The 26,677-nt window shown below is 40.8% G+C and overlaps 1 protein-coding gene across 3 annotated transcripts in view; it reads right to left on the minus strand.

Annotated features, from left to right (window-relative positions):
* htr2cl1 (5-hydroxytryptamine (serotonin) receptor 2C, G protein-coupled-like 1) overlaps nt 1–26,677 on the minus strand; it is a 140,416-nt gene that overhangs the window by 36,137 nt on the left and 77,602 nt on the right. The window lies entirely within an intron of this gene.

Below are 26,677 nucleotides of genomic sequence, written 5' to 3' on the forward strand. Positions count from 1 at the left end.
TAAAACTGGACGGAGTTTTGAAATGAAAACGTAGTGGTGGGGACGGAGCCTGAGCGTTGTTCTTCTTTATGTATGTACTGGTTGTCCAAATGGATGAAATGGTAACATGATGGTTACTGTTGCTGTGTTAGTTGTCGTCTTTGTTGCGATGTGACGAAGTCTGCTCGACCTATCGCTGAAGACATATCTGCCAACAACCGCTCAAAGTACCACAGGTCTGCGTTTAGTGTCAGTGTTGAAATTTAGTTTCAGGAGCAGTGGAAACAAAAGCAAAACTTCTGACAACGGCAACAAGACAGTTAAAAAAGCAGAGAATGAAGGGCTACAGTGTCTGTTGTTATCGTGGTGCATAGGCCAGTTGTGGAAGTCGTCATTTTAGATCTGTCAGTTGGTACATACTCTCTGACCCTGACTGTATGTGTCGGTCGCTGGCTCCTCCGTCTCCTGCTGTGTCTGGCAAAGCTGATACTGACTTTTATTCTTGCCTTGATTAAAAGTTATGACACTCCAGCGCCGAAGGGAGAGAACAAAAGGGAGAAGGCTGTTCCAAAACAAGTCCTCTGTGTGCTGTGTTTGAATGTGCAAAAAAACACTTCCATGTCAAGTCTTTTGTATGAGTGGGCGTGTGTGTCCGTATCCTCAGTGCTGCTGTCAAAAACTCCATTAAAGCACCGTTGATGTGTCAACAGCAACATCATGAGCGCAACAACAATTGGCACTCTGGGCGCAGTGAGCAGAGCGGCTCAGTGAAATCCAGGCAATCAGAGAGAAAAAGGTGTTAGAAATGGGTTTTCTTCTTGGAAATGTTCCTCTTAACTAGACACTCCTGAAGGAAGACGAGAACCTGAAAGTTGTTAACAGCCTGTCTGGGTGTTACTGCTCAACCGAACTTTCTAGCTTGTTATACATCTCTAGTAAATGGTGGCTTCAGGCTTTTGAATTTAAGTTTTGACTTGATGTGAAAGATGATTAGACAGATCTCGAAACACTATTTCTGGGCAAAGATGAGTCATAGTTAAGATACTTGGCTGAAAATGTTGCAACATGAACTTATCATCTAGTAATTTTATTACTAATGGTTTTATTTAATCAATTAAAGCTGCACTGATGGGTATTTTATGTTGACAATGGATCAAACAACTATTTGCGATGTGAAATGGGTTGCACATAGTGACAAACGCATGCAGACTAATTACCAAGCTCTGCAGTTCCCTCTCAGCTTCTACGGAGCATTTATGCATCTTTCAGCTCATTGTTTTGGTTTTGCACCTTTACTATTTTGGTTTAGTCTCTTTGTTTCAGCTGAACAAAAACAGTTTTAGCATTTTCTATTGTTAAACTTACCCAATAATGAACTAATAACTCAGGACATATTCATAAATCCACACTTGTGCTACACTACACTGATTTTTTTCACAACTAAACCTCCTCTCAGGTCTATGTGGGCACTTACAGACCTCACTTGACTGAAATGTCCCTGTTGCACCTGTTACGGTGAATTATATCATTCTTATTGCTGCACTGGGTGTGGTGACCTCACATAATTCCCATCAGGCCTCTGCTACAACTTCAACCCGAAAGGAGGCTTTATCATAAGTGAAAAACATGTGTGGGTCTGCAGGGCCTTTAAATTTTTCAGCTTTCATTTATTTGCGCTGCCTTTTTTTTATGCATTTATCAAATCATTTGGACAAAATGAAACACCCCTAAGTTTAACCAAAGCAATCAGTACTTTTCCAGTTCTGTATTGTGAAAGTAATAAAGGCTGCTGCCCCTGTGGGAACTATATTGTGAGTAACACTGTGGAAAATGAGAAACTGTTGGATGAGTTGATTTCGCACCACAGGGAACCTGTGAGAAGACGAGAGAGAAAGAAGGAAGGAAATAGAGTGCAGGCGTGAGATTCAAGGTAAAGTATGCTCGAGTGGGGCTTCTTTGTGCACGTGTGTGTGCATGTGTTTGGTGACTCCAGTGAATAGCACTATTATATTACTAGTGTGAATTGTGATACACATTTCTGTCAGCATTTCTGTCATCAAGTTGTCAACTGCATCTAGTTGCTGACAATTGGAATTAAATGCATCAGGGAAAAGAAACATTTTATATAAGTTCTACAAAACAAAGATCTGTTTGTCCAGGTAAAACAAACTAAATCTGGCTCGAGGGCCACTGTCAGTGAGAGGTTTTATTGGTGCAAGGAGGTTCCGAGAGGATGACTGATGCCAGCCGGACTTGTTGGGCTCATCAATGAAATATCTGTGATGGGAAGTGGTCGCTTGGTGGTAAAACAGAGGAGGAAGCCCACACTCTGGATTTCAACCACCAGAAAGCCTGAGGAAAACCTACTGAGACTCAAACAAACAAAGGGATCAAGACTGGGGTGCACCAGCCAGCCATTCATAAATCTGTCTCTACAGTAGGTCTGTGTGTCGTGTCCCTCCTGAGTTTTTTGTTGCTACCCGTTTAAACCGGTTTAAAATTTGTGATTTACTTCAGGTTTCAGAAACATATTAGCAAGTAGCTGTAAGCCTGTGAGAAAACAGCTGTAGCTGTATTCAACCAAAAGAAGTCAACTAACTGCCTATGCTAACAGGAAGTCAGTAGCATCACTAGCTAGCTAACATCAATTCCAAATTTAGTTTGTTGAAGAGTTTTAGGGGGGCAAACAATATATTAATACCCAACTGACAAGTAGTACAACTAGTATGACTGTTTTGTTTGAGAAATGAGTGTTTCATTTAGAATGAGGGGGAATAGGTCAACATAGGTCATATTAGCATGCTAATTGTAGCTTTGTCAATTGCTTCATTTAGCTGTGACCGCAGTGCAAATGTTTAGTAACTTATCTCTACATAAGAACTAATTTTTGTGGGACAACGTGTTTTAATTTGGTAATGCATTTAATCTCCACTTGCTAATGTACCAACTATCCAACTTCAAACAACTTGTGCAAGCAGCTCCAAAAGTCTGGAGAGCAAATCTTCCTTCAATCCAATCTGCTTCCCCATTTTTTAGATGTCTGCACCCCTTTAGAAATCAATGGGTAACACAACTCAGCCCTCTTTCACAGTCCTGTGAGATCTCCATCAGTATCTGCTGAAAAGATTTTATCCTGTAAAACACAAGACAGAGTATTTTATATAACTTAAGGTCGCAGTTAACTGTTACTTTTCTTGGTCTAAGTTGAATGTAATGCCACCAATCATCATCATCAGAGGACATTTAAGGGCGTAACCTCACACAAGATGACGTGAAGTTATTTAGTGAGGTGGAGACTTAATTAAAACTAAATCCTGACATATGTTCTTACACAATTCCCACACATCCACACACACATATATGTAGTGTCTTCTGATGTTGCATAAACTGCTGTGGCTGAGAAGGAATACTGAATACTGCCGTGTAACACCAAACCAAACTAAATATAACATGGTTCTGTCTGAGCACTGTGATTGGTCAGAGATGTGTTCCAGCTGTGACCATAATTCCCCATAAAGCACGGCTTTTCCCTCCTGGAATGTAAATATAAGACTTGTCCTACTGGACTATGTACAGCACACCAGATGGTGTCCAGTTGTGGCTTAGGTACATAATATGTCTTTGTGTGCGTGTTTCTGTGCACTCAAGTCTGGGTGTTTACACAATGGGGAGTTTTCATCAGAGTAATCTGATTGGTCCAACACATGCCCCAGATGTGCCTGCTAATGCCCGTAATGCACGGCTAGTTGCTTTTTATTGGCTGCTCTGTAAGCTCTTCTAATCAGGGAGCTAGTTGACTGACCTTTTTGGTTTCTACTGTTTTTAAACTAAACTTTTTTTGTTTGTTGTTGTTAACCTTTTCTCTTTTCCTTTTTCCTTTCATTTTAAGTAGTTCTGGCCAACTACAGTGTGTGTCTGTGTGTGTGTGTCTGTGTGAGAACCCCCCTCCCCCGATCCTTTCTTCACTAGCTTATACTTTGCAGCTTAAAGTGTCAGAGGTGGTTTCATCACAACGAGCCTTTCACTGACTCCAGAAATCCTCTTTGCCTTTACCTCTCTTTCCTCTTCTCCGTTCTCACACAGCATCAACCACTGTTTTTTGCAGTTATTATTGAAAAATCACTGTATTTTTTTTCTGTTTGTATTGACAGTAAATAACAGCGGTTTGTTGTGCCAGGACTATCATTACATGAACGCAGGTACCAAGTGAAAAGCCCAGGTGAAGGACTTTGTTGCTATGGTACCAAACAGCAAAGGCCAAACGCTCCGTCTGGATAAATGCTGGACTCGCTGATGATGACTAAATGTCTAATCATGTCCACCCTCACTGGTAGCTAACACAAAAGAATTTAAACAACGCTGATCACCAAGTTTAAATTCTTGTTCAGATCTTTGGTTGTTTTTTCTTAAAGCCTCATTGGAGACATTTGCTGGGAGTCAGATACGCTTACTGTGTCTTTATTATAATCTTATATTTTGTGACTTGACTTATAAGTACATAGACTCACAGATCCAATACTGATCCTATCACATAAACATGAGCTGTGATTAAACCCTGCCGGCAGCTCAGACTGTCTAATCACACAGAATGAGGCACTGGAAGCCAAATGAAACACTGAGCAGTTCAGCTCGATAGCGAGCCACACTGAATTAAATTACACAGTGGGTGAGTTTGGACAACGGACTGTAAAATACTTTAAAATAATCTAATTTTGCGAGACCAAAGACATTAAAGGAGACTGCTAAAACAGACTCTCCAATCCGTCTCGTGCTCCTTCCATCTGTCTATTCTCATGCATGTCACAGACAGACCTATAGCAGATATAAGATGATGGTGCCTACATGTTAGGGCTCAGTGGGTTTTAAAGGTAATGAAACATTATGTAAAAACTACAGGGACAGGACACAGATGGCAATCACACACATGTACATTCATATGCACATACATTACATGTATACCGATGCATACTGTGCTGCAAAATGTATTGTTATGTAAAAAACACTCACTGTGATTTTGTTGAGCTATCACATACATCAGTATGTTATGTGTTTAAAACAAAACTGCACAAACTTAAAGTAGCTTAATTTAGAAATTGCTAGTTTAGCACCAAACCGTAGTTAGTGAAAAACATGGTCTACCATTTAGCAGCTAATGAGCCAGATAGATCCCTCAGTTGTTAGTGGTGACCAAAACAGAGCTAAAAGGAATTAAAACAAGTTAGTTGGGACAAGAAACAGCAGCTGTCAGGTGATCAGAAAGGGTTTTATCAAGCTAACTGTGTAGCCACACAATGAAAAATGTTTTATTTAGAAGTCAAACCACCCACAATATAAGCAACTGGTGCAAGGAAATTATCAGAACAGGACACGTCTGATAATTTTAGCATTCATGTTGGTCTTCTCTTCAAAGTAAGTTTGGCTTCACATTACTTTAATGTACTCTACCACTGTAACTCAGTAAGTACCATGTTACTGATAGGAATGATGGCCAAAACTACAAAAGTCAAACCTCAGTTGTAATAAGCCAGAATCATCCTGGAAACACCTGATGCATTTTGAGTCAGGAATCAGACTAAACAGATACCTGATGCAGCACAGTGACACAAACTGAAGCTGCACGGCTCTGCTCAATCTACAGATGACGCACATCTTGACTTATGTAACCTTCCGATTCAGCACAAGGTAAGGCAAGATGTCCTTGGCTTTGATTCAGAGACAACACAATCAAGAGTGAGCGAGTGAAATATCTCAACAATATGTGTGTGTGTGTGTGTGTGTGTGTGTGTGTGTGTGTGTGTGTGTGTTTTGTAGTTTGTTCCAAACTAATGAAAGCTTTTCTTCTAACAAATGAACCACAAGGATAAAATCTCTTTGACTTGCAGACTTTTTTTTAAAAGTTTGTCACGTGTGCACGTGCATCATGATTAAGTTGGCGTGTGAGTGTGTGTGTTTGTGTCGTGTATGTTGTGCTATAACAGCGCAGAGAAAACGTCTCTATAGAAGCTACGAGGTTAACAGCTCTCACTGCTGATTCTACATACCTGTCATGTTTCCAGCAGTCCGACGTGTGTGTCTGCCTCTGTGCATGTACAGCTGATGACTTCATATGTGTTTATATATGTGAAATACAAATGAGGGAAGGAAACATTACCTTTGTGACGCGCACACACACACACACACACACACACACACACACACACACACACGCACACACACACACACACAATCTTTTGTGTATGCAAATGTCACTGCGGCAATAAACAACAAGACAAAAACAAACTGTTATTTATAGGAGATACATTTTGTTACTAAGCAGGGGATTTAAACACACACACACACACACACACACACACACACACACAGGGTCTTTAGGGAACACAGTACGAACATCATCCCCGTTGCTGTGATTATGTGGAGCTATAAGATGATCAGTTATCCTCCTCTATCCCTCCACTCACACCCTGAGGTATTAAGATGGATTACAACTGTCTGTGTGTGTGTAAGCATGTGTTTGTGTCTACATTGATTTATGTCTGTACTTATATTGTACGTGTGTGCTCATGTTGCTAAATGGCATTATTTACCCTCACCTACATTGCGAATATATTTTAATAAAAAAAAAAAAAAATGTGTATATAGCTTTATGTGTTCCAGAAATAAACCTAAAGTCAAAGATCTCTGTTTGCACAGTTACACTGATACGCAAATGTAATATATGTAAATATATATTGAATTTCCAATATGAATATATTTACATAAAAGGTAAAAACACAGTAAAAATTATACATGGAACCTATTAGAAATTGAAAAAATGTCATATATTGGCATATATGTCCAGCCCATTATGTATGTTTATGTACGTATGCTTATGTTGTGGACATATGTTACATAATATGTGCCAATATATGTTGATATTATATATAGTACAGTCCAAAAGTCTGAGACCACTTTCCCAGAATAAGATAAACATTAAACTAATAAGAAAAACATGTATAAGCATATGAAAATATTATATATAAGCTGTTTTAATGAATTTGCACATATAAATTAAATATATATTTAACATATATGGTCACAACATATTATATCATATAAAAATCCATCATATTTTAATATATGTTATTTTTTTTACAATGGGTATTTCAAATATATTATAAACTTATATCTTCATATATGTATATATGTGATAATATTATATCTCCTTATGTGTGACAAGTATGGCAACAACACTCTTGATATAGAGACAAATATTACATTTCTGTATAGGCATTCAGGTGTTATTAAATTATTAGACACAGATTTAATGGTCTCTGCTTGATCCATTCTAGGTTTCATTGTTCTTTCTATGATGATTAAAATTATGTGTTTTATAGTAAAGTGGTTGGATTATTATAAAGACAGCAGTTGTGTTTCAGGAAGAACCTCTTTGTTGTGCCGTGTTAGGGATCATCAGCCTGCCACTGCAAGATGCTGGTCACACTTTATTTTGTAATTTTCATACATTTCCTGGTTATAATATGACAAGTATGAGCCACCAGGGAGAGGGAAGAAATCCTCTGAAACTAAATGAGAGAAAGGAGGACAGAAATCAAGAGACAGAACTGATCTCTCTGCAAGAAACGGTGCCAAGGTGATCTTTGCCCTTGAGTGGGCAGCGACACACTCCTCCATCTCTCCTGCTTTCTCCCTCTCTCTGTCCATCCGTCTCTCCCCATGCCTCCCAGTGAGAAGAGGAGAGGAACTGAAGAGAAGACACTCCAGGGGGAGTGACACATCTCTCTCTCTCTTGCTCTATATATTTATCTCTCCACTCCACACTTCCCTCTTTTCTTCAACCTCCCTCGCTTTCATCCTTTGCCCTCCACCCGACCTCTTATTTTATAGAGAAGATGCTCTGGGAGCACAAGTGGTGTCTGGGGGGTAAAAGTCTAAAACTGTCTAAAATTTTGGCACCTCTGAAGTATCTAAAAGTCCTAAATACAGCTTGAGAGGTCAGAGTTTTGAACTCTGCACTAATGGGTTTATCTCTGCAGGATGGCCATGCACAGTTTAACACAACAGGGATGGAAGCACAACTTGCAGCATATTTGTTTACTCCCCGTTGTCATTTGTCGTCCTCTGAGCACTTCATTGGGCTGGCTTTTTCTTTATCCTACAGTAAGATGTAAAAGTCTTCTGAATCTTGAAAATTTCAGATATGCATAAACAGCTTCATAATAAAACCGTCTCTGCATACTGATGAAATGTGGCAAACACGAAAGCAAGCAGACGGATAGAACCTGCAAAAAGCATGAAGGAGAGGAGGACGACCACCGTCTTTCTTGCCCAGAGGAAGCAGTCGTGTTAGTGAAGCCTGGATGTGGTGGTGCAGGGAGAAAATGAGATAAAAACTGCTTTTCTGGAGCTCCTGCTGATCCTGGGAAACAGGATAGTAACAGTTACAGTGACACAAGTTTTTCTGTTCTGTGGTGCAACTCTCTCTCCCAGAAATTTCATTTGCTGCCAACTGCCGCCTGGATTATGTTTTCTGGTGCAATTTGTTCCAGTGCAGGACGCGCTACATTTACACCCCAAACTCCAGCTTGCAGGGAGGTGGAAGGGAGGTGTACAGTGTGTGGCTGGGTTGAGGTTAGGAGAAGACTGTTGTTTCAGGTAGATGTTGAATATGTCCTGTGTCATACTTTGAGGGAGGGAGAAGAGGAAGGCAGAAAACTCACGTCCACACAAGCGTTGAGACTTCTACAATACTTGTTGTTTATTAACTTACTGTACCTCACTGTGCCCTGTTGGACATTTATAGGTAGGCTTTTATTGTGGAAAACCAGGAACTGCTGAGTTTTTTTTTTGGCTTGATATTGATCAGGATACCAAAGTTGACGCAACTGCAAACATTTGAGTATGAAAATATGTGAGCTGTTATTGTAGGCTACGTGTAATTCTCCTCCGTCAATGTGTTGTAACCCAACCTTTATTAGCTCTATTTGTTTATATTGCCCATGGGTGTTATTTTAGACTCTTGCTTTCAAATGAGACCTTGTGGTATGTAGATAAAACCACAATACAGGCGCTGTTATGTTTCTGATGCCTTGACATGCATCAGTCCTCGGTAACAGGGCACTGATCGGCAGCATGTTAGCTTATTAGTTATTCTGTGGCGTCATGTGAGTCAACAGATGTGAATGAAGCACAGAAATGATCCGTGTGCACTGGCATGAAAAATCTGTACATTAAGAGTCGTTGTCCATCTGTTGCTGTTTTTCCAATATGGCCGCCACTTGCAGCGTTATAATACCAGAAAACGCTTACACGGGAAAGAAAGTGACGATGAAATAATTTAAAGAGATGACCTTCTGTTAACAATGTCACCCTCCTCCTATTGTGCTCAAACTCTTCATATCTGGTATTTCACTCCCACAAACCACAGCAATTATTTTCATTGAGGAAAAAAAAAAAAAAAAAAAAAAAAAAAAAAAATCGACCTGTTATGTTTGCCGTGTTGAATTGAGGATATTTCCATCTGCAGTGAGTCACATATATCACTGAGGCTTTTAGCTTCAAGTGCAGAGGGATGGACTATATTTCACTTTGCACTTCCTGTGCTGGAGGATGGCGTGATCGATTTACGATGGCCCCACAACACACACACGCTCACAAATTCACCCACACACACAGACATACAGGTACTGTATATCCAAACACATCGGTGTGGAGGTCAGGTCTCCGCTGATGGATGCTGATGTTAATAGCTGAGGGGAATGGTGACAGCTGCACATGCACAGAAACATGTAACCTTCATTCAGCCATTACTCTCGTTCTACCTTTCGTTTTCTCCTCTTTATCTGCCTCTTTTGCCCTTCTCCACCGTTTTCCGCCCCTTTAACCTCGTACCTATTGCCTTCAGAGTGTCAGGCCAGTTTAATACTCCACTACTATCATTATTCACTATTGTGTTTCACAGTTCAAGGTGCTTTTTTCATTCATTCTCAGTGTCTGTATCTAATTGACTTTTTCACCTGTGTTGAGTTTTTTTTTTCTTCGTTCCCTCTTTTGTTTTCCTGCCATTGTGCTTCATTTCATCTGACACCTCATTTCCTCCATCCCTCAGATCGTGCCATAAAGGTTTTTACACTCTTTATGTTCCCCGAAGGATGAATCATGAAGACTGTCATGATCCTTAAAGGGGAACACAAAGTCTGCTTACAGGTGTTAGGGAGTACTACTGCATATGTGAAATTAAAAAGTATTTTCTTGCTCCAGAGGGAGCACTGTTAAGTCTGATAAATTACCTCAGTTGATGTTACTTGAAATTGGAAATGAAAAAAAAAAATCTGAGAATGCTGAGTTAGAAAGAAGCAAGTGTACCAGATCCCTGTGGCCTGCTCCTCATCTTTGCTTAAGGCTAGAGGCTCGAGGCTACGTTAGCTACGAGCATATATCACACCCAAACGTCTGTCCGAACAGTTGGTGGTCAAATTGCATTGTGCGTAATGTAGACGCCAGGTTTAGATAAATAAAATGTGGAATAAAAACACTATGTCTGGTTGTGCTAAATTGATTTTTGTCCTGTTATCAATTTTAAAGGTTCCATATTTGACACTTTTCTGGTTTTATTTTAAGTTTTATTATCCATCATAAGATATATTTGTGGTTTTATGAACCAAAAACCATCTCAGTGTAGTTTTACATCTCCTCTCTCAGGCTTTTCTCTGGTGCTCTAGTAACAACAGGTCGGTGAGCCAATCAGAAGAGAGGCTCGGAGTAGGCTGAGCTTGGGGCATGGCTGAGGGCAGTGGATGCTTTGTTGTGACATCACAAAATTACAGAAGTCCTGACGGCTGGTTTTAAGGCTCAGCTTCTGAATACAGACTGTGTGCATTTCTCTGTGGACTGAGGCTGTGATACTTTCACAGTATTAATATAGAACCTAGAGCTGCTTTATAATCACAAATCTCACTTTATACAATATGGGACCTTTAACTGGCCATTGTAAATCTGACAGTTTTACAGGAGTGCAGTGCTCTTTAAATTATAATTTCAAAATTTTCTTTAAATAATTTCATTTAGCGCTACCATCAGGTTAATACTTTGGAGTATACCTGCAAAACTAATCAGATGTGCCTTTAGTGTTAATTAGCAATTGCTCTTCCTGTCATCTCATCTTCTCTTCTCCTCAGTTCCTTCCTCTTATATACTCCTTCCTTTTCTATCCCTCATCCATTCCTCCTCCCAACTTCAAACCACCCTGGCCTCTCTCCCTTTCTCCCTACACCTCTCTGCCTTTTCCCTCCATCTCACCTTCACGTCTCATTCCTGCCATCTCTTAATTTCAGCTTCCTTGCGGCCCGCCACCACTTGATTCATCAATCCCCTCCCTCCCAGCCCTCTTTTTCCTCCATCTATCTATTACTCCTCCTTCCTTTCCTCTCTGTAATTGGTCTCCTGGAGGTCTTCGACCATTTAGACCCATCCAGACCCCTCTGATAGGCCCAGACTGCGCTCGACCAAAAACCCCTCTGCAGCTTTGACTCCCACTAATCAGGCCGTGAGAGAGTGCGACGGCGCTTAAGGGCCCTCATGGTCAGTGTTATTAAGACATTGAGCTGAGAGCCTTAGACGCATACAATACATACACACACAAGTCAAGAAGAGGCCGCACACACACGCACACACGGCTCAAGACTTACTCGTATACAAATAAAAATGAGCTTACAATAATCAAACAGAAAATAACACACACAAGCAAAGACGAGGATTTACACACACACACACACACACACAAAATGAAGAAAAAGAACAAAAAGAAGCTACAAACAAATACATAATTAGAGATACACACACACACACACAATGAAGAAAAAGAACAACAAGAAGGTACAAACAAATACATAATTAAAGACACACACACACACACACACACACACACAGGTGGGTGGAAACCAGGTTGCAGGCTGTAATCAACAGTGATGGGAAGTCAGGGAGCAGAAAGAACACGCTACAAAGTGGAAGAAATGAGAGAGGGAGATAAGTCAGATGGAAAGAAAGGAGGAGAGCAGCTAACAGCCTTATTCGGGCCGAGCTTGACAGAGATGAAGGAGCAGTGAGGTACCGTTTGCTTTTGATGGTTCTTTTTGATCATGTTGTGTGTCAGTTTCTGGAAACATGAGACCAAATATGTCAAACCTAACCTGCCAAAGGCCAAAAGTGTTTGCACAGATCTATGCACTTTAATGTGCAAATCGCTGCAGCCAGGTTGGTGAAGAGCCTCCTCAGAACTGTGAAGGAATATTACTACATCAGTGTAGTATACTGTAAGTGTGTGGTAGCAGACTTTGTCCAGGTGTCCACATTCTGTTGCAGTGTAAATGGCAACCATATGTGAATTATAGGGTCAGTTTTCAGAGAAACCATCAGAAAAATAAATTAACTTAAACAAGCCAGTGATATTTACAATATACAATATTCCTACTGTTTTTTTATTCATTTTTTAAAATTCTATATTCTCCATAGTTCTTTTTACATATATATTTATTACCTTATTGCTTTATTTCATTTTAAACTTTTTAAAACTTCTTATTAGATTATTAGGCAAATTATTAATTTCCTCTATTATTTTACTGTAAAGTACATTGTAACTTATGATTTATATATCAATAATGTTTATTATTGTTACCTTCCTTGAGATACTGACATATTTATTATGCTTGTTAAACAGTGTCCTTGTGGTAGTTTTTCAGAATAAAAGCCCACTCAGTATAAAACAAGTTAACAGACAAAAAATATTTTTAAAAGTAATCTTATCACACAGTAGTTGATTATTCTGGAGATTTCAGTCACATCTCATGCTCATTGAGTGTGCTCAGTTGTCATGGAGATGGTTTGGCTGTCACGTGATTACATGAATACAATACATGAATATGCTATCAAATGACTGAAATTTCTTATTTAGGTCAGGTGATAATAACAAGGCAATGTATATGACAACTGTGCAAACTTCATCACACAGCATTTCAAACTTGTATTTCACAGTCAAGAATTAACCTTTACAAAAATTCAGACAAACTGTCCATCTGTTCATTGATCTGTTTCATTTATTCGGTCATTTCTTCAAACTGAAATGTCAAGTTTCCACTCACATGCCTGATATTTGAAGCATTGCAGCTCATTGCATCGTATAAACTGCCACCACTTTTGCTTTGCCAGCAAAGGATAGTTTGACAACAACTTCAGAATCAGTCAATAATGCAAACGAATGAGTGCAGCTCACTGCCCGCTGCCACTTTAAACTTCTGCTGGTCTCTGTTTTCCCTGTTTTCATGAAATTCACTGCGTCTCTCTGAGTGGTTGCTTTGTTTCTCGGCCTCTCTCTGTCTTATTACCGTGTATTCTGCAGATTCAGTTTAACTGGCCTTCATCCAGACAACACAAAACGTGAGGCGGGTCATGAACTGTACTAACAGCAAACCCACATCTGAGGCCGATCTGTTTGTCTCTTAAATGACCTTCATCACAGGAGGAAGATATACACTCTGAAAACATGCGGATGGAGGTTTACGTTTGTATTCACTTACACAAAGAGGCACAACAACAACACACACACACACACACACGTAGGGGGTAATGCACTATGAAATGAAATACGCAACAGGGTTTGGGTGAAGGCCTTTCAATCAGTCAGAGCACTGTCACTCCAACCTGAAAACGTGTGGATGCATGTTTCCCTCCATGTCCTCCTTGTGTACATTTATGCATTTACTTTGTCGTGTGTGCAGCAGTCTGTGTTTGTGCATGTTTATGTTTCATTGCTTACGCGTCCTCCGTCTTCTGTGGGCATCCCAGGACCACAGTTTATGATCATTTGAGAAAGTCTGAAACAGTGGACATCAATATTTAAAGAAGCCCCTCTTCCTCTCCATGTTCCTCCATCGTGTCGAGGGGAGGAGATGGGAAAAGAGGAGCGGGGAAAAGACAGAGAATCTCAACTATCTATTAATAACACGCGGGACAAGAAGCTGTGAATAAAAAAACGAAAGGGCAAGGACCCAGACTTTAAGATGAAGAGGAGTTTTTTCACATGAGGACGGACATTTTATAAAAAATGTCCAAAATTACACAAATTGTAATTCTTGTCATAAGCCATTCTTAAAGTTACATCAATGATGCTGAATAGGGGAGGAAAAAGGAGAGCTACACAGAGAGAGAGCGAGAGAGAGAGAGCGAGAGAGAGAGAGAGAGAGAGAGAGAGTAATAGTGATTAAAGAATGTAGATAAATCAATTATGTGTGTTTGCGCCCACCACAGTTTAGCTCCTTACCTGCATAGTAAATGTGCAACTGTTGAGTTAGCTAGCCGTCATGGAGCAGGTGCTAGCTTGGCCAAAGGCGCTCAGGCTAACTGCGTGAACTTTGTGACTTGTGAGCATCTCGTTCGTGGGCATGTTGAAATGAAAATAAGTATTTCGACATGTATTTTGTACGTATTTTCAGTGCTAATGTTGAAAGACGTCCACAAAACATGCTAAATAAGATTAAATAATCATTTGTGTAGCAAAATTAAAACAGTGCAAAGTAACTCAATAAGTAAACACTCTGATCAAACCACCTACATAAAGGCTCATGTAAACTTTTATTATTACTGTGTCACCTTCACCGTACCTGAACTGTGTGGTTTAACCCATGATGTGACCTCTGAAAGTTTCATCCATGCTGATGTGAATGCTAGCTTTGTGTCCTGCTGGCTCAAGTCCAGAGTTTTCCTGAGCACTTACAGAACTTCTCTTTTGACTTTAAAGGCAAACAGCACATTATGAAACACTGCAGGCACTAAATGGACCTTCGCATGAGACTGTTCAGTCAATTTTATGTCAGTTTTTTGTCTCAGGAAGTTTATGATGCTCCACTAGCTGCTCTTTTAACTGCCAGCCCTGTTACCTGATATTCTTATACAAACAGGCCACGTATTAAAATAGATTAGTGTATACTTTAATCCCCAATTTGGGGCCTCTTAATAAATTGGTCTGGAAATACCCCTAATTTAGTTTAATATGATGAATGTATGTTTAATATGATTAAATGCACAGCTTTATCACAATTAGCTCATCTACTGCAGCGCTGAGTCTGGTCATTATTCTATTAAGAAAAAAACTGACTCCACGGCGAATTATTAAATATTAAATATTGTAATATTTAATATCTAGTCTTTTTTTCCCTACCCTGTGGGGAAGAACTGATTCATGAATTTTGCAGTCGTTTCATTGCATCCCAAAATATCACTAATGCTGCTTCCAAAAGCTGAAACCGAAGGAATGATATTTGACCAGAGGACAAATGGTTTTTTCATAAGCGAATAAACTTCCACTGAAAAACAGAAAAGTTTAAAAATGATCTGTGAAACCACGAGCGAGCTGACCGCATCAAACAGAATACCCATGCATTGACAAATTCTTGCAGACACTAATACACAACAAAAATGATTTATAGTTCGCGAGCAGACATGGTAAATACTGCTGTCACACGCATGGACGCGCACATTTGAACCGCTCACCCGTACGACCATCAACCTCACCATCCACAGACGTGTCTGACGTAGCCAAGTCACAGAGTCAGACGTGAGTTATAGCTACCGAGCGGTCGCACAGACAGCAAGAGGTGGCCCCCTCCGTGCAGAATGAGCGAGTGAATGAGGAGCAGAGGGGAGACGGATGGGGGTGACGACCAGCGTAATGTTCATATCGCGCGCACACAGGAGTCACACAGATGGCACACTGCGACGACTAAGTAATAAAACCATTCATTATGGAGCAGCTTCCTGAGGCGTCCATTAGTGCTGATGAGGGTCTTCCTGTCTGTCACGCACCCACTGCTTTTCCTGCACCTTTGCCCGCTCTCCTCTGTCCCCACTGTCCATCAGCGTTTTACATTTCTGGACTAAACAAGCCCGTGAGCAATGTAAATGTTCAGCAGAGTGGGTGGAATGAGGTGAAGGAGGTGAGATGGCTGCGGAATCAAAACCTAGCTGATGTCGAAATTGCTCAATTTAAGCGAGAGATTTTTCCTAACAGAGAAAAACGACTCGTGTCAGTGTGGGTTTATATTCAGGTGGCGTACATTCCCTCCGCGCCCCTTCTCTACATTTCAGTTCTTCAAATTTCTCCTCTCAGTTGTTTAAAGAAGAAAAATCCGCTTTGAGACAGCTGAGGTCGGCGCCAAATACAAGCCTTCCCACCACAATAAACTTCATGCAGAGAATCACTGGAGCTCATTCAAACTTTAAGTATGCTCTTCCCAAAACAATGAACAATGCCGCAAGGCTTTGTTCACTTGAAGGACTTACATTGTCCTCTGGTGATGCCGTTATTGTCTTCAGTTCTACTGCAGAGGCAGTTTCTTTGAGGCTTTTGGATTAAATGAAACAGGTTGTGACAGTGAAATCCAAGGAGAATTCACTGCGTCTTGAGTATGTTGATAAAAATATGAAGACAGAGGAGAGTGAGGAAGTGAAGAGTTGGCAGACAAAAGCAAATATTAATGTACTGTATTGTCATTTTTTTGTCCTTCACCACAGATTTCTCTACACTGAAGAGTGAAAAACTGCTGAATGTTTTTCTGTTTGGTTGTTACAGAGATGGAGTTTTATAAATTACCTTGTGGTGAAATCTTGTAACCAAAGGCTACAACTATAGATACATGTAGCTGTGTGTGTCTCACCCTCTGTGTCTACAGGGTGAGGCAAAAAGCTCATATGGGAAAGTGCATGGGGTCATTTGGAGACTGTTTTATGCATTGTATAACGTCCTCCTTGTGTAACGCTCATCTTTTTTTCTTCTTCTCCATTTTAAACCAGATCAGCCAATCAGCTTGCTTCACGCACAGGTTGCACGATTCATTGTTGAGATCTGAGTGTGAGTGCGAGCATAACTCCAGCCTTACAGCTGATCTTTTCTCCATCTTCACACACGACTGACTCCCATCTATGAAGCATTCACTTATGAATGTAGAATATATAGATGCCTCCATTTATAGACAACTGACGTAAAGTTTTAAATCACTGTTTATATCGTAAATATTCACTCCTCAGGACAACATTAGATGTGTTAAACATGTTAACAAAACATGTTATATGCAGCCATAAAGGATGTGATCATAAATGAGCTGCTAACATGTTTTTTTCAAAACAAAAGCACGCTGATGTCTGGATGTCTGGAACAATGAACCATCGCTCTGCAGGGTTTCACTGCGGACCTTTACGATGCACATCAAATGTTCACAAATGTTACGAAAGACACTGTAGACTAATGCAAAAGATTTTCAAATTAAAAGCAACCCTGCCTAATGTGTTACAGTTCCTATCTGATGCAGGCACTTCCTATTAAATACAACATGTAGGCTATGAACTTTTGAATATGTCACCTCATAGTGCACCATGTTCTCCTCCTCTCTCAGTCTCTTTTGTTCTCAGAGACCCCTCGCTCCTAGCTCCTGTTTTTTTGTGTCTTAGCCTTTGATGAAGTTCATTTCAGAGTAAGATGAGTCAGACTGGTAACTTTGCTGCCTAATAAAGTTTTGCTTTCATCCAAAACTCCCTCTTCCCCCTCTCTCTCCTGTCATCTAAAGGCCAACGGGTGACACAAAGAGAGAGGTGCGTGTCTGTACTGATGGGCATAACAATACTGCAGCCTTCACCTTCAATCCACCTCCTTTGCACTGATGCACACACACACACACGCACACACACAATGTATGCAGCGTAGGTGGCACTTGATTGCCCTGCTGAAGTGTGAAGTTTTATTGTGGTGCACCCTGTCACCAGTCATGTCAAGGAGGCGAGGCAATGAGACAGTGATGAGAGGAGGAGGGGTGGGGGCAGCGGAGGAGAGGGAGGCAAAGATGAATAACTTTGTGACCTTGCTGTCTAATGCTGCTTCCGAAGAAAGAAAGGGGGGGCTGCTGCTGAAAATCAGATAAAAGACTGAAAAAACCGCTTTGAGTTTGGTGGTGTGCTCACCTCACAGACTGATGGTGCCATTGTTCAAACTACATTTCCCATAATTCTGTTCTTCCTGTCACAGAAATGTCATTATCCTTACTTGTTTAAATGTTTTTATGACTGCACCCGTGACAGCCAAGACTGAAGGATAAACTGATTAGATTTTTAAGGTCAAAGGTCAAGGTTGTGGTGACCCCACAAAACATGGTGTTGACTTTGTGAACGATTATCTCAGTAATGCCTTCAGGGAATTTCTTCAAATTTTGGTCAAATGTCTTCTTGGACTCAAAGATGAACTGATTAGATTTTGCAGGTCAAAGGTCAAAGTAAAAGGTCACTGTGACCTCTCTAAACATGTTTTTGGCCATAACTCACAAATTCATAAATTAATTATGACACAATTAAACACAAATGTCTAATAGACTAAAATAAGGAAGTGATGACATTTTATATCCAAAAGTTCAAAGGTCAAGTTCAGCGTGACATCATAATGTCCTGCAAAATCACTGCCCTGCTGTTATTCAGAGCCGTAACTCAAGAAGGGGAGCTTGTGGCCATATTTCCAGCAACTTGCGGAGGCGTACAACCGCGAGGCCGTAATTCTAGTTCCCTCTGCTTCAAAGATGATGTGTGTTTAGTGATTTTGATTTTACTGTTCCTCCATGTGAATAAAAAGTCACATGAGGTTGATTGTCCCCCCTCTAACTCTGGTGGTCTTGTTTACCATTGTTCTTTTATTCCTCCTGTTTTCTTGCCAACAATACGAGAACAGCACTAACAATGTTATCACGACATGCACACATGAGTGTTCCTCCAGTGGGAGGACAGAGTTGACAGATTACACTGACAAAAACTTGTCCAATTCAGCCCAGTTTGTAATTATCATTTCATTTTCACTACTCAGGCTGATGTATTGGAATATAACTTCACTTTTCATTGGTGGAAACAACCCAAGTTTACAAAAGTTAACACAAAACTATGTTCTACCCACTGAAATGAATAAAAAGTAGCTGCCATTTGGCAACACTGGTACAGATCCTCACTGAATAAGACCTCACAATTTGAATGGAGCCAATCACAGACCTGCTCATTCAAAAACACCCTCAGAGAACTTTAACTCAGGTGTTACTTTAGCTTATCTGAAAGTAACTTCAATGATACAGTCTTTAATTACGACACTCACTATTTGTGTTTCCCCACAATGTTTTCTACCTGACCCATGATGGAGGGACCCACAGTAGATACCCACTTCAGCTCAGACTCCTGAGATCTCATATTAACTCGAACCTTCCAGCTCCTTTAGTTACACCCTTTTCCTGTTTTGCGCAACACAGCTCCAGATTTCTTCTTCTCCTGATCCCATAGTGTGCTCATCTCATTATGAACATTCAAGCCTCAAAAATTGTCCAGCAACAATTAATCAGTGCTCAAATGTTACACATAACATGTTTAATTCTGCTTTTGGGGCCATTTTTTGAGTTTGTTGGCTGCTCTTCAAATATGCAATGTTTAGTCTGGACATAATAGGAGTTTTCCATCTTTAGGCTTAGACATATACACCCAGTCAGTGATGAATAGGTCTGCAAGTGGTAAAATGTTTATATTCTAAATCATGCAGGTCACAGCAAGAAGCAGAAATTATTGTGGAAAAAACAATAAAGTCCACGTATGTCACTGACAATGAATAGTTGAAGAAGCAAAGACTACTTTTCAAGGTTGCAACAAAATTTACAGCCCTATAATAATGGTGCTGTCCAGAAAATATTTCACTACTGGTGGTTTTTCTTGACCTTGGATTCAAGTCAACTACTTTATATGAGCACAGTTTTTCAGGACTTTGTTTTGGAAACATTAAAACACTCAGGCATTTGATTCTTTTATGCTGCCGCTACAGATTAAGAGCGGAGAGTTTGTATGGCTGTAAATCTCTTCCTGACAGTCCTGCCTGTTTCCCTCATCTGAGTCATTTCAAGCCATGGCTCGCCAAACAAAAACCTGCAGGATTACAGTTTTAAAAGATGAGATAATAAAGCCGCCGCTGCTGAAAAACGCCTCGGACAGTGCTCGGAGGGAGCTGCGGTGACTTTACAAGGCAGTGTGTCTTTCTGTGTGTGTGTCTTAGCCTCCCAGGAGCTGCTTTTGAAAGACACTAACACACTCGTCCACATGCAGAGAGACGGTGAGAGGAAGGGATGCTGCCTTATACAGACACTGCAGCTTTCTCTCAACTCAAACGCAGAGCAGAGCTCACACAAGACAAAGCTCCCTGCGTGGTTGTGCTGGTGCTGCCTCCACAGTGGACTGGCCTTGGATTCACACACACACACACACACACACACACACACACACAGACACACACCGTGGTGGCTTCATGTTCATATTTAATGAGGGATGTTCAGTGGGTATATCTCTGTTCCCATCGATTCGACAGTCAACAGGGGAGATGTGTCCGATAATTTATGCTAATGACAGGGAGATGCTAAAGCCCTTTATCCCAGTTGAAGAGAACCGTCTCTTCTCTTTCCCCTTCTTCTCTCGTCCTCTGTCGATCCCTCTCTGCACGATTTGAATTTTTTAGAGACCTTGTCCTTTTGCATTATCGCCCCCCCCCAAAAAAAAAAAAAAAGACTGAGGAGGAGGAGAAAGTGGAAACAGTAGGAGGATGGTGTGTGGAGCCTTGTGTGTGTCTGTATGTGAGTGTAAATGTACAGTGTGTGTGTGTGTGTGTGTGTGTGTGTGGGCAGCCCTGGAGAGAGTTTTACTCTGCATTCTGACACAGGCCTCCGCTCTTAAACAGGAACATTATTTGGAGATTAAACAAAAGGGCGCACTCAACGCACTCTATCCCTCTCATCTGCACACACACAAACACACACACAAACACACGTCCTCACTGACATTTTCTTTATGCGCCTGCCTTCATCATTGAAAAAAAACAAACAAACTACTTAAACCAAGTTAAGCTGACAAAACAGCCACTGCCCCCCTGGGGAGGAGCGGAAGAGCAGCAGGAGTGAAAAGCAGGATGAGAATTTTCGGTCATTTTAATTGCAAAGCTTGTTAGCCTTTTTATCTGTTGTTAGCGTCTTATTAGCATGTCATTATAAAGCCAGACGGTGTTTGATAGACAGCCTGGAGGGGAGCAATTACGATGTGGGTATATGTGCGAGTGCATGTTATGCAGATCGTCATTATACTTTTGTGTTTACTACATGTTAAAATGAAGGCATGAGTATCTATCGAGACATCGTTACAAGCTTTTTTCTATCAGTCCTTTCAGCAGCCCCCCCTCCCCCAACATCCTGTCATTCCCATTCAGATACAAAATTACAGGGGAGTTTTAGTGCTTTGCTCAAGGGCATTTTATAATTAGCATGGAGGGTGCTTCTCCAGTCAGATAGTTCAGCTAATGGTTCGCACTTATGACCTTCCTGAAGTCTGTCAAGATGATCCCTCGCTCGCTAAGAATAACCACACAAGTTTTGCCAACTATTCTGTCACACATGTGCCCTCTGCACTGAAAATACCGAGGGCTTTTGAGGAGAGCTAATTTGGGTTTTGGCTCCCAGTGGGAGCATGGTGATTGTCAAACTGTGTGTCCCCAAGTTTGTATTCACTGATTACCTTTATTTTCGGAAGCCTGTGAGGAGTGACTGATGTGGCGAAGGAAGAGATGGATGTCCTGAAGCTTATGCTTATCTAATGCAACACTTTATTAGCTGAGGAAAAATGCATTGGAAGTGTCCTTGGTTTGCTGCCCTGTCAGGAATAAGTAGGCGCATGTCCTGTCCTCCTCAGAGAAATGAATGGGAATTAATGCAGATTCTCTGCAGCCACATTCACATTTGAAGTAATGATGGGTAGTTTTTCTTGGAGTTGTAGCCAGTAGTTGCTGTTATGCTACTGTATCTTCACATAGAGATCTGGCCTAACCAAAAAAAAGGTAGATACTGGAACAATGGTAGTTTGCTTAATCAACCACATTTCATAAATAAAGAACTAATTAGACCAGTGTTAGCACCATGGACGGTGTCACAGGACTAAACAAGAAGTTCCCTAACTTCTTTAAGACCCCACCTGACTAAACCCGCTTGTTAAAACCAAATTTGAGGCTCAAATGCTACCTGAGCTACCTGGAGCTGTATTTTTGCTTTATTTTATACATTACTGACCATTAGCTCATCAGGCTGATGCATTGGCTACACTCTTCCCACTGGGTTTCTACAGAGGAAATGGGGTAGCAGAAAGCTCCATAGGGCTAAATAAAAGTTCACTGCTAGGCTACATTAGTGCTTTTAATGAGGTGATAAACCTGTCATGGTAAGTGAGCACGATGGACAACGTCACAGTGCTCCAGAGAAATACATCTACCACAGTGAGTGTTAACACAGCAAAGATATACGCCTTCAGTTGAGTAGATTAGCACCATGGACAGTGTGACATCAAAATAAAAGTGAAAATACATCAACTTAAGGTAAGAGTTCTACAAGGGCCTAAAACTGAGACCTGCATCTTGCCAAGTACAGTCTCCATGACCAACTGAACCCAGCTGTTTCTGCCAAATTTAAAGCCAGACTCTTCTCTGTGCATTGGCAAAGAGAAATAGAAAACAGTGTGAATTCAGTGGGAATTGTTGGTTCTCTTTCTTTCCTATACTTTATAGAGAAGGTCTTTACCTCCTCAAATTGGAAAGTGCCTTGAGATAACTGTTGTGATTTGGCGCTACATAAATAAAACTTGATTTGATTTGAACAGTCCAGGGGCCATATACTTTGTGGGACTCGTTGGGTTCAGGTTTTGTAGCAGAACTCCACTAAAGGGTAGAGTTCACTTTTAGATCAGTGCTGGTTGTGAGGAAAGCTGCATGCCGCTGCAGAGGAATGCACCTGTCACAGTCTGTGTGTCAGCACCACAGACAACAACACACAAAGTCAAGGGTAAGGTTGCAAAAGTAAATAAAAGATCACTTCTCACTGTCCCAGTGACCTCTGAGGAACCTCTACATACCTGCGGTTCTAAATGACACATGAGTACTTGAGAGTTGCTGGAAATATACAACACAAGTAGTCACTTGACACCTCACATATACCACATGTGTGGGTTTTGGGACGGGCCCACTCCTACTGCAATGTCAGCACCATGGAAAGTGAGAGTGTTGCAGAAAACATACTTGCTGTGGCTATATGTAGCTTTTTTTTTTTTAATCAAACTACTGCACAAAAGCAGTTGAAGTACAGTTATGCAGAAGGCCTTGATCCTCAGATACTGTGTGCTAACTGCACACAGTGCAGGAAAATTGATGCTTTTATAGCCAATTCTAAGGTTGTACTGTGTCTTTATTCTGGCTCTGCAAACACTTTTAAAAGATATTTGTGATCTTACACCTCTCTATCATTCTGCAGGCAGTACAGGGTCATAACCCAGACATTAGGAGTTTCTGCATTAGATGCTGCTTTCAGGGGAAGTTGGCACAATTTATAGAAAATGACTATCTCAGGTGCTGTAAACCATAATTAAGCTGAGTGAGTGAACAGGAGTCAAGTGTCTCTGTGCTAACTGACTGAATTGGCTTCTTGATGACCGTAATGCTGTCGCTTAAGCACCATATGGAAAACAAATGAACACAGAGAGAGAAAAGGAGACAGAAAGAACAGATGAAAGATGAAAAGTACTGTAAATATAAGGAAGGACATATATAACTTAATTCATGTTTGAATAATACTCATAAAGTTTGTGCTTCAGAAAATAAAACATCTATGTTACCTGGCAACAGGAAAGTGAATTGCAGTGTGATAAAGACCACAAGGAGCCAGTGACATTGAGGAATAATAAAAAGTCAGTTTATACAGACTTGACTTTTAACATCCTTCTCTTTTAGGTGGGTGATTTGAAAAATAAATATGGGCTTTACTGTAGAAACAAACAAACAAACCATACACCATATATTAAAAAAACACAACTACTTTGTAAGGAATAAATGGGAGAGGCAAGGATTCATTAGGATTCAATCAATTTATTAGGATTCAATCCGATTCTGATTGAATCCTCCAGAGAGAAGCCTGAGAGAGGAGATACTACACTGAGATGGTTTTTGGTTCTTAAAACCACAAATATATCTTCTTTAAAAAAAACAAAAACAAAAAAAAAACAGCAAAATATGGGAATTTTGAAATATGTACTGAGGGAAAGAACATGAACAATGCTGATGTGGATGTAGGCGTGAGAGTGTATGAAGGAAAATGGAATAGAGCAATAGAGTCATTTGGCCCAAGTCTGCTTGTTGATCTCTCCTCTCATTTTGCAGTTGCCCTTGGTTTAAAGTGGTCCTCCAGAGAGAGATCTCTGAGGGTTAGCAGTAAAATATGGACTCCAATTAAGTTCTAGTCACAGCTCAAGGATAATTAAAGCATACAGGATGCACCTGACCACAATTTGGAGCGTCACAGCAAAGGGTCTTAATATGCAAAGATTTCTAAATGATAAGTAGCTTCAAGAAAAAGGAGTAGAGATTGAAAAGTAGTGTGTTTGTCCCTTGGAGTAGTTCACTGACTTTTTATCAGATAGATTCACACTTCATTATGGCTGCAGCCAGACACATACATTTTACCCTCTCTGCTACACTGAAGAAGTAACTACACAAAACAAAACAAATTGATTCTGGCTCTAGGATCCGAGATACTGGGAATAACCTCCATGTTTTCATCATTATGTTTATGTAGGTCTTGCAACCTGAGAAAGCAGGGCATAAACACATGCAGGGAAATGTTAAGAGAGGTTATCTGACCTTCACGCTCTGGTGGGAGAGCGTGGAGAGAAAGAGCGATGACATGGAGCAAGACTAGGAAAGGAAGGCTCCTCCAGACCTGAAGGCTAGAGAGACTAATTAACTTGAGAGACATGACCTTTCTCTCCTCCTCCCTGAGAGAAAATGTGTGTCTCAGTGTGTGAGCACTTTGAATCAATACAAGGGCATAGTCATCACAGCCAGATGGACCCGCATGTCATGTCTCATCATCACGTGAGCGCTAGAGAGGTAGCAAGAGGCAGAGAGGTAAGGAAAGAGAGAATTTCCAGAGTCCCATTTTGAACCCTGACTGACTGAAACGTCAACTTGAAAACTTGTCTGAAAAGTCTGTGGATATATTTTTGTCTTTGGAAGAGCCAATTTAGGGTGCTAGGCCTTGACAGGACATTTGCCTCAGAGGGAAGTTTGAGGACATGGTTTTCAGGTTAAGTTTGGGGTTTGACAGATAAACTGATAAAGTGATTTATTCAACAATAACAAAGGTTTATACAAAACAGCAAAATCCCAATCCTGACATATAATTGTTGAGGCTGAAATATACAATAAAGCTGAATGCCTTAATAAAACAGTCAGATAACAGGTCTTCAATTAAGGCAATACAGGTCAAAAACAAATAACACTGACTAAGAAACAAACCTACAAAACACAGATAATTTTTTACCAAGAGTTTTAAACCCTCTCCAGTCAGCAGTGGTTTGAAGGACCCTGAAGCACTGTACTATGCTCCTAAACAGCAGCACTTGCTGTAATTGCATAATTAAGGTTATCTCTAATAAAACTGGAGTAGTTGGCTGCGTGATCAGCCAACAATTTCCTTACAAAAAAGTATTTCACGATTGCAGAACCAAATTCTGTTAATTGCAAAGAAATCACCACAATCAGTGGATTCACTCCAAAGATGAAGTAAACGACAAAACTCTTCAGACTTAAGCAGCAAAGTACTTTTTTGGTCCATGCCCTCCAGAATGAACCATCACTGTTAATCCTAACCCCATGAAACACTGAGCTAAGGTTGGGGACAGACCGTGATCATGGTCAGAAGAATCTAACGACTCCCTGTAGGGAGCAGTAAACGAACTGTAGTCCCCTGTGTTAAAGTCTGACACTTTGATGACCCCGGCCTTCAACCCTGACCTCGTCCCTTAGCAGACCTTTTGGCTCCATCAACACATCACACTTTTTCCTCCTTTGCTCCCAGTGGACACGAGTTGTAGCTCCTATCTCTCCTATCATCTGTTAAAGAAACTGTTGACTCACTGTGCAGCGAGCTAGTTGCAATTTAGCAGTTAGCTACTGGCATTGCATCAATGAGGGAATGCATTATCTCAACAGGGATCCAAGTACTGACATAAAACCATGTGTCAGACATGTTCACCAAATATGTAAAGCTTGAGAAAAAGGCAGTGAACTCTCACTTGTTAAATATCAGCGAGCACCACTTCGGGAACCAGCACACACTTATGAGGAGAACAAACAAGTGAGCTAAATTTATGCGAAGTCGTCAAACTTGGAGACAGGCAAACAAAGAGAGAGAGAGAGAGGAGAGAGAGAGAGGAGAGAGAGAGAGAGAGAGAGAGAGAAAGTGTGTGTGTGTGTGTGTGTGTGTGTGTGTGTGTGTGTGTGTGTGTGTGTGTGTGGCGGTCCCTTAAAATAGACACCATCGGATGCTGTGGGAGACCGAGAGGAGACAGAGCGGAAAAAGACGGAGGAAGAGAGGGGAAATCAAGCATCCACTGGAGGGGGATAATTAGGAAATCTGAGTGTGTGTATGAAGGGTTGACATATGAGTGTATTGTACATACTGTATGTCTGCTTGTGTGTGTGTGTCTACGTGCCCTTGTGTGGGAGTTTTCCCGCTCAGGGACAGATGGTGCCACTAAACACTGAATGCTGATGTTCTCTGTCTGAATC

Source organism: Trachinotus anak, unplaced genomic scaffold (assembly GCF_046630095.1).
Source record: "Trachinotus anak isolate AG129_WGS33_773 ecotype Australia unplaced genomic scaffold, CSIRO_AGI_Tana_v1 ptg000023l, whole genome shotgun sequence".
In the NCBI taxonomy this organism is placed as follows: domain Eukaryota; kingdom Metazoa; phylum Chordata; class Actinopteri; order Carangiformes; family Carangidae; genus Trachinotus; species Trachinotus anak.